Source organism: Ceratotherium simum, chromosome 26, assembly GCF_057802395.1.
Source record: "Ceratotherium simum simum isolate JZ-2026a chromosome 26, ASM5780239v1, whole genome shotgun sequence".
Taxonomy (NCBI): domain Eukaryota; kingdom Metazoa; phylum Chordata; class Mammalia; order Perissodactyla; family Rhinocerotidae; genus Ceratotherium; species Ceratotherium simum.
The window spans coordinates 18,954,535-18,972,577 of record NC_141925.1 but is presented as its reverse complement, the minus strand read 5'-3'; positions in this window follow the sequence as shown (position 1 = coordinate 18,972,577).

Genomic DNA, 18,043 nt, shown 5'->3' with positions numbered 1-18,043 from the left:
TAAAATAATAACCTGATGTTTAAGGAGACATACTGTGACTTTTTTTCCTACAATATTTAAAATTTATCCCTGGATGGGGTCTTTCTGCATTCATGACTAAAACCCTACAAATTCACCATGGCCACTCCACAGTTCCTTTCCTTCCAAATGCAGATTTCAGATCATAACTAATGCTGCATAAGGGTGTTAAAAGACTCTGAAGACTCTAGTAACTAGTTTCCATACTGGGGGAGATGTGAATTCCTTCACTCAGATGAAAGAAAGTCTAAGCTTGTGAGATTTCTTGAAATATTTTTCCATGAATGGCTCCACCACTATACCTATAGGTTTTAAAGGTTTAACTCGTGGAAGTTCTTCCCGTTTTCTAGCAGTTCATTGTATAATATTCCTGGTTCTTAGTGCTATTGAAATTCTCCATCTCCTCTTGAGTTTTTATGTCTGTGTGAGTCTGGGGAATGGCTCATCAGAAAGCACCGTCTTTCTCTGATCATGACTCTGAGCTATGTAGTTTGTGATTATGTCACTTTGCTGCATAAAATCCTTTAAGGGTTTCCAACTGTATATAGTGTCAGGTATAACAGCCTCAGAATAGCATGTGAGCTCTTTACAATCTGGCATCAACCTATCTTTTCAGCTTCATGTGTATTCACTTCCTGCCATATATCTCAAACTCTCACCATACTAGACTATTAATCTCTTTCTCCAGACCTGCCAGGTAATTTCAGACCTTTCTACTTCTGCTTGTATACTGTTCTTTCTGCCTGAATTCCCTCTCAGTGGGAAATTTATATTTATCCTTCAAAGTGGAACAGAAATAGCATCTCCTTTTTGTCGTATTCCCGGATGCCCAAAGCAAAATTAATTATACCAGTCTCTGTGGCCCCATTGCTATGCTCTAAATGTTGTGTCCCCCCAAAATTCATTTGTTAACTCCTAATGCCCAATGTGATGGTATTGGAGGTGGGGCCTTTGGGAGGTGATTAGGTCATGAGGGCAGAGCCCTCAGGAATGGGATTAGTGCTCTTACAAAAGAGGCTTCAGGGACCCCTCTAGCCTTTGTCTCAGGGAAATTATCTTCTAACAGATCACTGAATTTTTCCTCCTTTTATTACCTCTGTTCTCTGCCTCCAGAACCCCAATAAAAGAAATGGCAGACATCTATGCTGCTTCATATTTCTCTTATACATTCCATTATTTTGCCTCTGGCTCAGGTCTGCAAGATTCCATTGACTATCACCAGATCACTGACATGGTTGTTAACCATAGCCATTCTCTTATTTTCTTAATTAAGAGAATTAATTAAAATAAATTATTTTAATAATTTTAAAATATCTTTCGTTACCAGGTACTCATTTTTGTTCTCTGAGTGCTCCTTTTTTGCAGCAGCAGTTGGTTCTTACTTATGTATGTGCCATCTTTCCAATCTCACTAGAGTCATTTATTAATCTTTTAAAATTGTTTTGTTTCCTGAATGATCTTTATTTCCTAAAAACACAATTATTTTACTTGTTAATCTTAGTGTTACTCATGTATGTGATTTCTTTTCTTCACATGTTAGTTGACCCTTGGTTGTTAGTTCATGTTTATGAATAAAGATCTAGGCTATTAAGTAGTGACAGTTTCATTTGGATTTGTGTAGAGCTATTTTTCAGGAAACTTATCCCTGGAGGATGCTGTACTAGTGGGTAGGATGTGATAACTGGAAAACTACATTTCAGAGTTGGAGGGGTCCGCAGGCTGGGGATAACAAGTCAGAAAAGGGAGGACTTGACTTTAGCAGTGGATTATTTTGATGTGTTCCTTCTTGAGAAAAGCTGTGTTGCCTCTCTTTTTTCATTAAGGTGCCTGCTGTGTGTTCCAGAGTTTCCTCAAACTCTGCTTTGCTTCCCACTCACAGTCTAATGCTCAAATGAGGAGGCATCTGCATGTAAGCAGGTCACTTTCTTTAGTGCACAGCTTGGATTTTTATGTGGGGGCCAAAAGCCCTGTTACCTGCTGTATATATTTGAGGGGAGGGCAGGGAAGAGAGATGGGGTCCAACTAGTCCAACCTTCCCAGATCCAGTTCTTTAAATCAAATATATTCAGCATATGTGTATATTGAGCAGTACAATAAGAATGCAAAAATGGCTGCAAGTTCTGTCCACCCTTATCCATGCCCCTTTGCAATGTGACTTTGGAGCTACTCCTAGCAAGAGGTAGAGTCTGTTTCTCCATCCCCTTGAATCTGGGCTTGGCCATGGGGCTTACTTTGTTCAACTAGAAAAGTGACCTAAAGAGAGACTTGAAAACCACCTGCACACTGGGCTTGCTCTCTCTTGCTGCCCTTGTGAGAAGAGAGATAAAAGACCAGAGAGTTAAACATACATTTTTTTGAATATGAATTCTGGGCTATCAAAAGTAACAGTCCTGTGAAGAAGCCCAAGAGGATAACAAGAGGATGTGGCTCATCTGCTTCTGTTGCCCTGATCACCAGCCTGCTAGACACGTGGCGTGTGAAAAAGACTTCCCTAGATATCCAACCAGCAGCCAACCCATGGATGCTTCAAAGAGCCCAGCAGAGGTGAGCTGAGCTCACACAGATAAGAACTGCCTAGCTGATCAAATCATGAACTAAATGAGGAGTTGTTGTTTGAGGCCACTAAGTTTGAAGGTAGTTTATTACCCAGCGAAAGCTAACTGATACAAACACCAAATTGTGCTAATGTTCCAGGTACTGTAGATACTCTGATAAACAAAGTAGATAAGGCCTTTGCCCTCAGATGATGATAAACAAAGAAATAAACGAGTAAGATAGTTTCAGAGATTCCTATAGGCTATGAAGGAAAGGAAGCGGGGTGATGTGACTGGCTGGGGTTGGGATCTAATTTAGATATTGCGACCAGAGAAGAAGTCTTTGAGTAGCTAAACCTTGAGCCAAGATCTGAATGACAAGGAAGAGCCAACCGTGTGAAGGTCTAGAGATAGATTGTTGCAGACAGAGGAAACAGCAAGCGTAAACGCATTGAGGTGGGAACATACTTCACATATTAAAGGGACATAAAGAAGGTCAATGAAGCTAGAGTAGGGTGAGCAAAAGAAAGAGTGTGGGGAAGGATGTAAAGTCAGGGAAACAGACCATGCGGGAGGACTTGGCCTATACTTAATCTATCAGTTACCTTAATGCTTGTACCGTATTGCAACCCCGTCCTTTATGTTTGTAGACTAGGAGCTTGGAGCTCTTAAAAGACTCCTATGGGAAGGATCTCTCTTTTCTTCAGCCTTTTGGGCTACAGCTTCTCATGACCTCTTTTCATCAATCAGATCCATCTGCTTTCTCTCTTCTAGGGTTTCTTCAAAATGTCCTCAGGCTGCCTGCCATTCTAGTTTTCTAGCATTACTATGGATTAATTCTTTTTAAAATACAGGGTGTTTTGTGTGTTTTTTGACATTTTTAAGTACCTTGGTATATGTCAGTCCTCAATTCACCATCTTATTTGAAATTCTCTTATCTCATGTTTAAATTTGGAGCTCTAAGCTCATCTTAATCTCTTATCCTCCTTTCATTATCCTGCCTTTTCCTTTTTGTTTCTTCCTTTTCAGCTTGTCTTTAGAGTGACTGGTGAGAGAAGAGGCCTCAGTGGGATCTTTGTTCACTATCCAATAAATATGTATTGAGGACCCTTTATCTGCAAACAAACTTGAGGTCCTTCTCTCCTACCCATTGCCCTTGCAGCCGCTTGCCTTGCTTAGTTCCAGTGAGTTGAGTACAGCTCAACAAAAAACCGCATGCTGGGACACTGAGGAGAAACAAGGGTTAATTCTCCCCAATGCCTTACGTTTCACTGGACACTGCAGGTGTTTTGTTTCCTAGGGAGGTTTTGATATTTCAGAATTCATATGCCAAAAAATGTATTTTAACTCCCTGATCCTCTCTGTCTGTCTGTCTATTTGTCTGTCTATCTATCTATCTGTCTGTCTATCTTCACTGAGTTTTGGGTGCCATGAATCTTCAGGAGATGGCACATAGGATGTCATAGCTGGGCAGGATGGACCATGTTACCCCATTGAGAACAGAAGACTCTACACCTTTGCAGACCAAGAGCTTGGCCTTGCTGGGCATTTGTAAAGATTTCAGGCACAGGAACCTTCACTCATCTCCCTAAAGCAGATAAATACGCTTTTTGTACAGAGATTAGGACACTAATAGGTGACATTAGTAATCTTCAGGGTCCAGTAAATACTCATAATATTTTCTTCCACAAATCTGTTGGGTCCTTTACAGAATCCCACAGTACAGAACTCTCTGCCTGCCCTGCATTTGCCTTATGGAAATACCCTACACTCTCTCCCTCCTTCCCTCAGGAGGCCAGAGCACCTTGAATGAAGAAAAAAGGAGGCCAACATTCTCCTCTCTACCCCAGGGCCATTGCATGTGCTGTGCCCTTCACCTGGGACAGCATTCTCCCTGCTTCTCCTCCAAATCTCTTATTTATCCTGACTCTTACTTATCCTTCTGGGCTCAGCTTATAAGCTGCTTGCTCAGAGAGGCCTTGTCTGCTTTTCTAATCTTCCCTTCCTTCCTCAAGTGTAGTGGATGCTGCTGGTGCCCTGCCCGGGTCCCCTTCACTGGTGGCACACTCATTCCTCAGTCACTGTGAGCATTCATTGCTAAAATGGAGCTGTCTTGCCTGGGAGGTTACTTCTGGCCACAGGGGACAGTCAGTGACTAATGATTGACTGGGGTACTAAAGGCCGGCTGCCTGGCCTCAAGGTGGACCAGAGCTTTCCGGGATATGAGGCTGAAGTTAGTCTCCAGCTGAGACCACACCTTTGCTTAGTTTTCTTCTCCTATCTTCTCTTGCTTCCCCCTGCCCCCGAGAGCACTCCTCAGTAAATCATTTTCACCAGAATTACCATCTCAGGCCCTGTCTCTAGGAAACCTGACCTAAACCTTTATTTAAGAGGTTTATCTATGTATTTACATCACTGAAAACAACTTCTGTCTCTGATCCCTTCACCTCTACCTGTGATGGAGAGTCACATGGACGGACTCTAATGTGAGTAGTGCCCCCAGGACTGGCCACACAGTAGCCCCACCTCTGAGGCCGCTGAAGAGCTTCTCCCCATGGAAGTGGAAGTGGGAGAAGAAAAAGAGGCGCCGCACACGAGCACTGCACCGTGGAGGCTGTGCTGCCATTGCTGAAGCAAAGCTGTGTGTCTGACCTGATGAAAAGGGCTACTTTTTAGAGGCTTTAGTAAAATCATTTAATCTAAAATTCAATATAAATGCCACTCTCTGTTAATCTTTAAGAACCAACAAGTGAATCCCAGATCTGTTCTTTCCTTGAAGTGAAACTAATTTGGTTAAGGATGGAGTTTTTTGAGTTTATTTCTCAAAAAGTTCAAAGTTCAAAGCCATGATTATTAAGTCTCTTCTCCCAAATGGAACCCCTTGGGAGCCACAGTAATAGCACAAACTAATAAAACATGGTGAATTCCTCTTTTGAAGAGCCTATAGAGACATTGACTGATGGCATGAGACCCACAGAATGGTTTAGAAATTAGTTCATATGCAAATATTTTTAAACACCAGTCCCTTGTCACTTACACATTCAATACTTAAAATTTAGATTAGTTGATAGTGACTCTGAGATGTAACAATTGTGAAATTTTGTTGAGGCATGAACTCAATTCACACACACTACAAAGTTGGAAGCCAAAGTTGGTAGATGGTGAGTGAATGAGGTGACCTCTCAGCATCTACTTGGCTGGTGTGCAGTAACTCACATGAAGGTATTTACAATCTTTCCAACTGTTAATGGTGCTAATGGAAGTGCAGAGGTGGAGGAAAGAAATGGCAAGTAATGGCTTTGAGGGTACCCAAGACCAAAGCTCTCACAGCTGTTGAACCATTAATATAGTCCATCCATCTCAGCCTCCATGATGGCTGTCTTAGAATCTGATTTTCCAAATGCACAATTAAGGAAACAGAGGCGCTAGCGTGCTGTCTTAGGAAGAAGATGGAGCTGAGATGTCCATTAGATTGAAATCTGAAAGTGGTTAAAGTGGCCATGTCACCTCTGATTTCCTCAACTTCTCACCTGCAGTTCAAGAAGCCATCTCTTTATAGCCTCAGGCAGACTACTTCCACCAATTCCTTATTCACAGTGTAGGATTGCTTTTCTTTCTGCATCTTTTCTGCTTATGGCACCACCATCATCCTAGTTGCTGAAGTTTCAAACCTTGACCTTTGGCCCCTGTACCTTTTTCCTTCTTCTCTCTTCTCCTGCCATTATCCTCAGGGCCACCTCCATCCTTAACCTTCTGGCTGTGATTCCTTGAGCTCCTCATGGGATGTGACCATCACCTCCACACCACTTGGGTTATTCATGGGCCTGGCTGCACCTTGGATCTTTGTATTACTCTGAGTCTCTCCTCCTCCAAGAGCATCATTATGGGACCCATTGGGAAAATCCTCTACTTCGGCTCTGCTACCAAGATCTCCTCCTACACCAGCTTGTGCTGATTTTTCCTTATCACGGGAAGCATATGAGATTAACTGTTTTGACTCTTTTCTCTTGTTTTAAAGAAAGCAACACCCAGATCTGTGTGTTTCCTCCCAGAAAGGATAAAGATAGGCCACAAGAAGGGGAAAATGTGTCTGCAAATCTGCAGCTTAAAGCCTCATGTGTTTAAAAATCATTCTTGTTTTCCTTTTATAATAAAATATATAGAGAATCTTATCTCTCAGGATTCCAAACATGATCAAAGAAGCCTGTGTTTGGATAGCACCATTAAAAGAGGAGGGGACCTTCTCTCCCTGCTGTCCCTGAACAAAGGCTCCCCTGCAAACCCGGACAATCACTCTGAAACCTGCTCTGTCACCAGATGAACCATAGCAGCTCTAGGGCCCAAGCCTGTCCTGACTGTGGCCAGAAGACAGGAATAGTGGAGGTTGTAATACCTAAATAGTACTTGGCATTGGATTTGATAGACAGTGAAGGGATTAATAAACCCCTTAACCAGTTTTCTTCTTTTAGTATCTCATAATTTTTCTTTCATTTCCATCAGATGGAATGAAAACATGGTATTGGCCAGTGAGAAGATGTAACCCTGATGTTGACCTACCCTAAACCTAGTGTGAATTCTGAAATCCTCCCCACTGGTCACAGTGACTTCTCCTTCCACCTCTTCATCTCTAGTCTCCCCTGGAACCTGTTGTCTGGCCAGCTCAGGAGCTCCATGCTCACACCTCTCTGGTCTTGCTTGTTTCAGCCCGTGATCAGCCACTTTGCTGGTTCTCATGAGCATTCCTGATGCCCTTGCCTCCATGAACTTCCATTACCCCTGCCTTCCCATCCTCCGCTGTGCCACTCTTTACCCTCTTCAATATCTGGAATGTCAGGTAAGGCTGAATAAAATCACAGGAGTGATTTGCTCTTTATGTGCTTGGCCCTTTGATGGCTTTAACGTCCTCGATGCTTCACTGCTTGACTACATAACATATTCTTAAAGGACTTCACATCTGTTCCACTCTGATCAAGGCCTATATTCCATCCCTACTGCCAAACTCTGCAAAATCATATTTTGTGGTGACTAAGTCCCTCCAGTGTGAATTTTCTCAAAATCTCTCCTAACTACATCTAATTTATATTTGTATTTGCCTCTGTCTTTTTTTTTCTTCTTGCCTCCAATAAAGAAATTTCACTTGGTATTACCTAATAAAGTTGAAAATGTACATGGTCCATCACCTAGTATTTTTTTCCTGTCTATTAATCTCCTTGCCCATTTTCCTCTTAACTTATTCTACTTATATTTTTTAGAGGGTCTCTTTATTTATCTGGCAGATGAGGCTGTAGAGAGAGCCATGCTAATTATGTATGTCCCTTTCGTCCAGAATGTAAACCTGTCCCAAGATAGACACAGAGGTCAGACACTGTCCTTGTGGAACTCAGAGGTCAGTGGGGAAGGTGGAGCCTAGACAAAGAGTCACAGTGCAGCATAAGTGCTGTAGTGGATGTCTACTCCAGGTACGGTTGTGGCACAAAGAAGTGGATGAACTCACTGGTGGTGGAGGCAGGAAAGCATTACAGACAAGGTGCAGCTGAGCTGGATTTACTTGACATGAAGGTGTTGGGGAAGAGGGAGAATCCCCCTCCACCCTCTCCCTTAAGGTTCTTATGGCTGGCCAAATAATTAAAAAGACAGGTTAGCAGGAGAAAATAATACCAAGTTTAATAACATGTATACATGGGAGAAACCAGGGAAACTGAGTTTCTCAACAAATGGCAAAGGTTTTCACCTTAAATAGCATATTCAGTTAGACAAAGGAGGATGTTGGGGGGCGGGTAGTGGTTTGGGATTTAAGAGGGGAAGAAGACAATTCACATGGAGAGGGAAATGTAGATGTTTGTCAGACAGTTCTTTGTAGGGCCACCTATAGAGAATGTGGCCGGAGAGACAGAAATTATAGTAATCAAGAGTATGTAGATTTAAGTCCTCTCCTTCTGTCCTGATAAGAGTTTCCAGAGATAAGATTATCCCTCCCTCTTCCCAGTACACAGAGGGAGCTACCTTTACAAATGTAAATGTTTGGTAAAATAGAACTTTGGTAAGAATGGGCTTATTGGTGCCTTTCCTATTGTAGCATCTATTTTACATTATATTACAGCCATCATATGGTATTGGCTTCTTCCTAAAACAGGTCTTCTATGTTAAATTCTTTAGGCAGTTTGGGGGAGGTCAAATGTCTGCCAGAGAAAATAATCAAGGTGAAGAGACATATTTCAGGGTGGCCAATTTTGATCTCCCACAAAGGATTATTGGTATTATTATTATTATTAATTTTTTTCCTCAAAATGAAGTATGCTTGAGGATTGAGGTGAGAAAATGTCACGCCTCAAAGCATTTTTCTTTCCTCTAAATTCACCAAAAAGTTTGAAAATGAAGTTCTTGCCAGGCTTCAATTTCATAGTCTTCTAAATAAAGTTTTCATGACACTGTTTTTCACCTCCTTGTACTGATTTGAAAGAATGGTGAGGTGTCCAGTGCCTGTGGCTGTTCATAGAAAAAGGCCACCCCTTGCTCAGTGCTTATAATCAGCCTCAAAGCTCCTCTCTGTATCTCCTGGCTGCCTCCTATCTGGGCTGACTTCTACCCTGGAGTCACATGCGTGAAAGCACAGCCCAGTAGTTTGCAGTCTGTACTAGAGATATGGGAGTTGCAGCTAAGCCTCTCTGCTTGTGATTTCCAACCACCTGGCAAATTCTGCTCATAGAAGAAGCATTTGTTGTTGCTACTACTCTTGCTGCTGAATGTATTGAATGCTAATGATCTGAGTACCTGCTGTTAATAAGATGATGAGTAAATAGAGATGAATTTATTTTCATTTTAAAGGCAAATAAAAACCTGGGAGTAATATTTGCCAGAAAAAGAACTACTAATGTCCTTAATATATAAATAACTCTGACAAATCAATAAGAAACCCCAAAACCCTACTGCTTAATAAAAATCAAAGTAAAACTGTAACATTTTAACCCACAAAATCATCTAATTAAAAAAATTTATTGTTGATTTGGGGCAAGGTATATCTGACCTACTGAGGAGAATGGAAATTCGCACAAACTTCTAAAAAATCCAATCTGAAATAATGTATAAAGAACTTTAAAATAATCCCCTTTGGAGCAATAATTCTCCTTCTAGGAATTTATCCCTGGGAAAACAACTGGCGATTCAGACAAAGATTGATGTACAACAATGTAATCAAAGCATTTATGATAAAAAAAATAGAAAGTATCTAAGTTGTTAAAAATTATGTTATATCCTATGATGGAAAAATATGCAATCATTAAAATGGTGATTTTATTAAAATTTTATAACACAAGAAAATGCTCCCAATCTTACGTGATAAGTAACAAATATATAAAATATTTCATTTAGTATGTAAGTGTGTGGGAGAATGAGCAGGGATCAAGATGGGAAAAAGCCTCAGAGTAGTAGCAGAGGTTATTTGGGGATGGTGGATCATGAGTGAGTCTTTGTTGGTATCTTTATCTTTATGATCATTCCAATTCCTGTACAATAGGCAGGTACAATTTGATAATTCAAAAATTGTGAAAGATTTTTAAAATCTGGAGGCAACCGATCTGGAGGGAAGCTCACTGAACTTAGACTCAGAGAGACCCGAGTCTGACTCCAAGCTCAGCTTCTCACTAAGGCTGGACCTTGAGAATCCTGCCTTATCCTCTGGGAACTTCAGGCTCTAAATGGGGAAAACAATACCTACCTCTTGCAGCTGTTCTGATAGTTAAATGAGATGATGTACCACGGTAGGTCTGTTGAGGCTGCCCAATAATTGTTAAATAATTGAAGAACTGAATCTGAGACATGAGAAGCCAGAACAACGAAACTACTCTGGGAATGAAAGAATTCACCCAGACACAATAGTGTAGGAAATCCTGAGCTGGAATCCTGAATCTGCCACTTACGGCTCGGAGATCTCATGCAAGTTACTTCGTCTCTCTGAGAGTCAGTTTCTTTATCTGTATAATGGGGAATAGTAATAGTACCTACTTCACAGTATCATGAGGGTCAATGAGATAATGCAGGGGTTAGCAAATATAGCTTGTGTGCCAAATCTGTATTTGTAAATAAAGTGTTATTAGAACACAGGCACACATATTTGTCTACTTATTGTCTATGGCTGCTTTTGTGCCACCAGGGCAGACTTGAGTTCTTGCGACTGAGACCATGTAGCCCACAAAACCTAAAACATTTACTATCTGGCCCTTTACAGCAGAAGTTAGCCGACTCCTGAGACAATGTACAGTAACAACCTAGAAGAGTGTCTGTCACTCAAAAGATGATACTGCTGTTATTATTATATTATTGTTATCATTATTGACTGACTCCTCTGCTTAGAAGTAATTCTGAAAGATTATGTAGTCCAACCCTATTTTTGTCAGTATTAAACCTAATGAATCCCAGATGGCTGAGTCATTCTTGCTGACTCACTCTTTAAAAAGTGTCAGAGCAACAGTTCCTAAGGAATCCTTCTGTAATTCAGCCCAATATATATCTATCATCACCGTTAGGAAAATATTTTCTCTGCCTTCCCTTTCACCGCTGTTTCTATGTATGTTCTACTCCCAACGAAGAAAAAGACATTTTTGGTGTGAACTTTCTGTACAGTCACTTTTCTTGCCTTAAGAATAGTGTGTGGTCACTTCACAGTTTTCCCCCTGAAGGCCATATGACCCCAATTCTCTGCTGTTACTCAGGCAGACTCAGGTCATAGGCATCTTGGGACTCCAGGAATTCAGCCATTGTAGACAAGGAGAGAGGCAAGGGTTGAGGAAACTGACCTCACTGTAGGGCTGGCCCCATCCCAAATATACAATGTCTAAAATGGGGCGGTAGGTTCAGGCTAGGTTGAGGAAATGTCATGATCTGAGGAGCCCAATCCAGTGGAGATGGTGAAATCAGGGGAGCCCAGGCAGCAAGCAGGACCCAAAGTCAGTACAGGCAGGTGGCAACAGCATTGGCTGTGGATCTGTCCAATCTGATCTCAAGTGCCTGCTAGGGAAACTGAGGCAGAAGATGCTTTATCTGGATTGGGCCAATGTGGTGAAAGTAGAAGCAGTCTGTCTTATGAACCTGTGAATGCCCAGGCTCAGGGTAGGTTATCCAGACACCAAGTCTCAGCCCAGCTCATTGGCTCAGGATGGGAGCACAGGTGAGCCCACAGGTGGGGGTGTCGGGGATTCCAGAGGAAAGAAGCTGTGGAAGCTCCATCTTACACATATTAACCTTTTCCCTTGGTCTCTCTCACCTGCAAAACTGCAGCCACCCATGAGTCTTTTTTTTGTGTGTGAGGAAGATCAGCCATGAGCTAACATCTATGCCAATCCTCCTCTTTTTGCTGAAGAAGACTGGCCCTGGGCTAACATCCATGCCTATCTTCCTCTCCTTTATATAGGACACCGCCATAGCATGGCCTGACAAGCAGTAAGTTGGTGCGTGCCCGGGATCCAAACCTAGGCCACCAGCAGCAGAGCACGTGCACTTAACCGCTACCCCACAGGGCCAGCCCCCACCCATGAGTCTTGATGGAACTTTCTCCACGTAAATTATGGAGCTCGTGATGGGCTTTTGATCCGGGTGAAATCCAGGCAAAATTCCACTCTCCCCTGAAATACCTGCAATTCATCAAGCATTTAGGTGTTGAGTGGGGCCTGAAGGTTTGTATTTCTACCAAGTTCCCAGGTGACATTAGTGCTGCTGGTCCAGGGACATACTTGGAGAAACTCTGGGTATAGCAACAACTCGTGTGTAAAACAGAGGTTTAGAGCTTAAAGCATGATCTCCCCCTCCATTTAATCTTGATCAGAACCCTGAATAGGTGCTATCAATCCATTTTACAGATGAATAGATTGAGGTACAAAGAGATAAAATGGGCAGCTCTTGATAAAACGCTTGGGAGCAGTCATCTCAGCCGGGGAGGGAGTGGAGAGGTGAGGGCATGAACTAGGAGCTGCAAACATCAATGCCAGCAGAGGCCATGCAGACATCATTAGTGAACGAAGTAGTTCTGCAGCAGCTTGGAGCATGTCTATTCTGTCTCCAGGTGTCATCATGTGAGAATGGAGGCCCAGTATTGCTAGATCCTCCAATTTTTCAAGAGAAGTCAAAAATCCCAATTTTTAAGTGTAAATTAATTCTAAATTTTAAAAAATACTGTGCAAGCCAGGTAATATACATCTGCCAGCTAAATTTGGCTCAGAGGCTGCACATCTGTACCCTCTACGTGTTAGTGCCTTTCAATCTTTGGTGTGCATATAAATTTCGTAGAGCCCTTTTAAAAACATGGATGCTGGTATAACAGGTCTGAGACAGGCTTGAGATTTTTAATATCTAACGAGCTCCTGGATGATGCCTAGACCCCTGCTCCATGGACTACACACTGAGTAGCAAAGCTCTAGAACAGAGCCACTCAATGTATGGTCTGTGGACAGGCAGCAAAAGCATCACCTGGGAGCTTGTTAAAAAGGCATATTCTTGGGTCCAGCCTTAGAAATACTGAATCCAAAATTCTGGGGCTGGGGCTTGGGAATCTGTGTTTAAATATGCCCTAGGGATGATTCTTACGCACATTCCACTTTGAGAAGCCCTACCTTGATCAGTGGTTCTCTACCTTGGTGTGTGCTGAAATCACTTGAGGAGTTTTAAAAATACTGATGCCTGGAGACTCTTTTAATTGGTCTAGAATGGAGCTGGGCTCCAGAATTTCTAAGACTTCTCAGCTGGTTCTAATATGAAGTGAAGGTTGAAGACCACTGTCCTAGAAGTTCATATCAGGGCCAGCCCTGTGGCTTGGTGGTTAAGTGCGCGCGCTGCGATGCTGGCGGCCCGGGTTCGGATCCCGGGTGCGCATCGAGGCACCACTTCTCTGTCCATCCTGGGGCCGAGTCCCACATGCAACAACTGGAAGGGTGTGCGGCTGTGACATACAACTATCTACTGGGGCTTTGGGGGCAAAAAATAAATAAAATCTTTAAAAAAAAAAAAAAGAAGTTCATATCAGATTCTTCTGTGTATTTTGTCTTAATTTGAGAAATAGCAATGTGCTTTTTGAAAAGAAGAGATGATTCCAGCTAACACCTGGGCATGGGGGTTGCATATACCTGAAGCCGTTGTGCCTGCACAGCAGCCCGTGTGCCCAGGAAGAAATGCTGAGAGGCTATCTGGGGCAGGAGCCCCAACTCTTTCCCGGGTCCCAAGAAGCTAGCACCACTGCTTTCCTTGGCACTTTGCAATTATTCCCACAGCTGAGACCCTGTCGGGAAATGAAGCCAACCCCACTCTTGGCCACTTGGAGGATGATAACCAGCCAATGCCTAGAGCAGCCTATGGCCAAAGTAACTGACCCACAAATAGCCCATCTGGTCAGACCTGGCTTCAGTGCTCTGCCTAGTTGTGTACTTATAAAGCAAGTCACTCTGTTTTCTGGTTTTATAGGTTAATTCACAACCAGTTAAATGTTCAAAATAGCAATACTAATCACAGCAGATAATGACCATCTCACTTCCCCTCCTGAGTGATGTTTGAACCCTCTTGCCTGGACTGTGGTCTCTAAAGACCAGTCGATCAAGAAAATGGGATTAGTCCAGGGCTCCAGAACACAGAGCAAAGAACCGAGATCAGGTTCCCAGAGGAGACTGCATTTATTTGGCCAGTGGCCAAGTGCGGAGCAAACGAACAGAGCAATAGAATCGTCAGGTCCACCAAGCGTACAAAGAGAAGGAATGGGAACTAAAGTAGATAATCAGCCATAGAGAAGAAGTGAAACAAAGCGAGTGGGTTCTAGAGGCAGAATTTGGAAAGCATCCCAGAAGAGCATAGGATGCAGGTGGACACAGACATTTATGGAATGCCTGTAGCTGAGCTGGTGGGCTGGAAAGGAGATACCGAGGGCAATAAGCCTGTTTGGACAACATCTCTCATTACCTCCTTCCACATTTGTCAGTTGGTCAACAAATATTTATTGAGCCCTGACTATGGGCCAGGCAATGGGTGAAGTTGGACTGAGGTTCTCCAGTTTCCTTGATGAATAGTTTTAACATGAACAAACATGTTCTAAAGGTTCACTCATACATTTTGCAAACATTTGTTGGTACTTTTTGTATTCCAGGTACTGTGTTTAACACTAGGGATACCATTGCAGAGAAAGCATACTGTATGGGTACCTCCCTGATGGCGATTACATGCCAGTGGTGGAGGCAGATCAGAAACAAACAAGAGAACAACACCAATAAATATACTTCAGTGCTGTGAAGAAAAACTATAGAGTACCAACAAGAAAACTTTTCTTAAAGAAAAATTTTCTTTCAGGAGTGTGGACAAGTTTCCCAGAAGTGACATTTGAGTTGTTATCTGAAAGAAGAATAGGAGTTAATCAAGCCAAAGCTCTTATGAGATGCTGGCAAAGGGCACAGAATGTGCAAAGGCCAAGAGGCAGGAAGGAGCATGATGTTTTCAACAAACGGAAAGGAGGCTAGTATGGCTAGAACATAGTGAACAAGAAGAAGGAACCAGCTCTTGCCAAGCTTAGTGTGCAATGCAAGGGACTTGGAGTTTTATCCAAGAGGAATGAGATACCAGTTAAGTGCTTTAAGCAATCAGGATCGCCTGATGAGTGAGGCTGGACAAATTCTTCAGGTTGTCGGACAATGATGATGCCCCAGTCACCTCTGATAAAAGGAGCTTTGCTTGACCTCAAATTCTCACCTGATCAGGAGTTCTCAAGATTTCCAGGTAATGGAAGCTGTCATTTCCCAGCAGAGCCCCTAGCTGGCAACTAAATTCAGATTTCTAGCAACCGATCCCTAAATGTTTGTAGGACCCATGTATCTTCTGATCCTCCTATGGAAGAGATATAGCCAGGATCAAGCTACACTGCTGGGTTCACTTGAGCTCTTGGTTTGACTGTGGCGTAGTCAGCTACTGTGTGCAGAGGGGACTGGAGGCTCTAGAGCAAATGCACGACGGTGTGCTCTCTCCGTATTTGTACGTTACAATGGTTGAAATGATCCAGGATCTCTTTATTGTGCTCTCTTTACATATATGTGTGTACTAGAATGGCTGAATTGGATCCATCATCTCCTCACTATGATCTCTCTATATACTGTCGTGTGTCACTTAATGACAGGGATTCATTCTGAGAAATGCATTTTTAGGCGATTTTGTCATTATGCGAACATCATAGAGTATACTTACACAAACCTAGATGGTATAGCTTACTACACACCTAGGCTACATGGTACTAATCTTAGGGGAACAACACAGTATATGTGGTCCATCACTTTTCTGCTTTTTTGGGGAAGGCTCTCATATAGACCTCAAGAGTGTATTTTGGATACTAGCAGAACAATACACACACACAGATGCGGGAGGTGCACTTCTATAAACAGCGTATTGCTAGAGACCAGTTCCCAGCACAGGGACTGTAGCTAAGCATCTCTGATAACGACTAGGTTTCTTCAGCTGCTGACCACATAGATGGGTTTTCTTTAATCATGGGATTCTTGGCCGTGGGCTTGAGAATGTCTAGGAAGTCCATGAAATTATATGCCAATGTGTGTGTGGATGATCGTTTCTGGGGAGAGGGTTGTTAGAACCTCCATCTAATATGGGAAACAAAGTTTCTATTCCTAAAGACTGCTCTAAGATTCAAAGACTACAATTAAGTCCACTGCCCTGTGACCTGCTAAGCGCTTCTTTAGAAGTTATATTAACACATTGCCACGTATGCTCCATTTAAACTCCTCTCACCATTTCTCAACTTTCTCTTCCAATTCCTTCCTCTCAGTCTGAGTGCACTGCAATTCTTTTCTCCATATAGTTGGATGACTACAAATTCAGTATTCTGCTTTTAAGATCACCTGCCAATGTTATGACTAAGACACAGAATGAAGACTCAAATATCAGACATACTAAAAGGTGTGTGGCTCAAAAAAGAGAGGGAAAATGACTGCAGATTTCCACTGGGAACCATTCAGATTAGACATTTGCATTTCAGTGGGCCTTAAACACTCCTTATTATGTTTCTGGAATGCCCAATAAGGGGGCAATCACATGCCTTTTATACAACATTGCTATAAACAAATATACACTACACATTATTTTGGAGAGCCTAACCAATTAAAGAAGGAATGACAAAGAAATCACTGAAATAAATAATAGAAAAATAAGAAACAAAAACATAACAGATAATATTATATACCTAGAAATTCAAAGTAACAAAATTATCAATATTAGCTAAGTTGTAAAGTAAATAAATATATATAAACATTAATACCACCTATGTTCAACAACTAAACTAAACTAATTAGGCACTACTCTCAACAACACCGAAAAGAAAGCTTAGGAAGCCCATAAAACCTTTGTACCTATAAAGAGAAGTGCCATGCTCATGTTGTAAAGATATCCATTCTCCCCAAGGTTTAGTTCACAGATTTACTAGGCCATAAATGCCTGGGTTTTAGTTATTTTTGTATCCTCAGGACCTAGCCCATAGTATGAACCCAATAAATATTATTTGGATGAATGAGCTCCAAACCAACCAAAATTGTAAATGAATTTTTCTAGGAAATAGAAAAGAAGCGATACCAAAATTCATTTTTATATGTAAAAAATACATTTTATATAAAAAATATATTTTGATATAAAAATAGGAGAGGATAATGAAAAAAGAAAACCTGAAGGAGTCCAGCTCTACCAGATTTAAACTATGTTACAGATCCACAGATATTCACACAGTGTGGTATTGGTGTGCACACATGCATGTACGTACACACACGCGTGCACACGCACACATACACACACACAAAGCCATAAGTCAATGGAAGAGAAAGCCAACAAAAAAGTAGATATAAGAACTATAAGTTGAGCCAGCCCTGATGGCCTAGTGTTAAATTCAGCACTTGCTGATTTGGTGGCCCAGGTTCGGTTTCTGGGCACGGACCCACACCATTCGTCTGTCAGTAGCCATGCTGTGGTGGTGGCTCAGATAGAGGAAATAGAAGGGCTTACAACTAGAATATACAACTAGGTACTGGGGCTTTGGAGAGGGAAAAAAAAAGAGGACGATTGGCAACAGATTTTGGCTCAGGGTGAATCATTCCCAGCAAAAACAACAACAAAAAAAGAATTATAAGTAAATAAAGAGAAGCAGTATAAAACAATGAAAGAATGAAGAATCACTGTGTTACCTTTTCAGTAAATAACATCCAACCATAACCCGAATCTTCTTAACGCTTCCATTTCTCTTTTCTTCGCCCCCAACGTTATGGCGTTAAATATTTTTTCCAGTCAGTCTCCAATGCCATTGTCTTGGCTCTGGCCATCATCCCCTCTCTTAGCCTGTTGCAGTAACTTCCTAACTAGTCTCCTTTCACCTTCTCCACTTTCCCTTCCCCCACAATCCTAACTCCACCTGCTGCCAGACTTGTCTTCCTAAAGCAGCAACTTAAATTTCTCAACCCTCTGTAGGTAAGGGCTCCCCA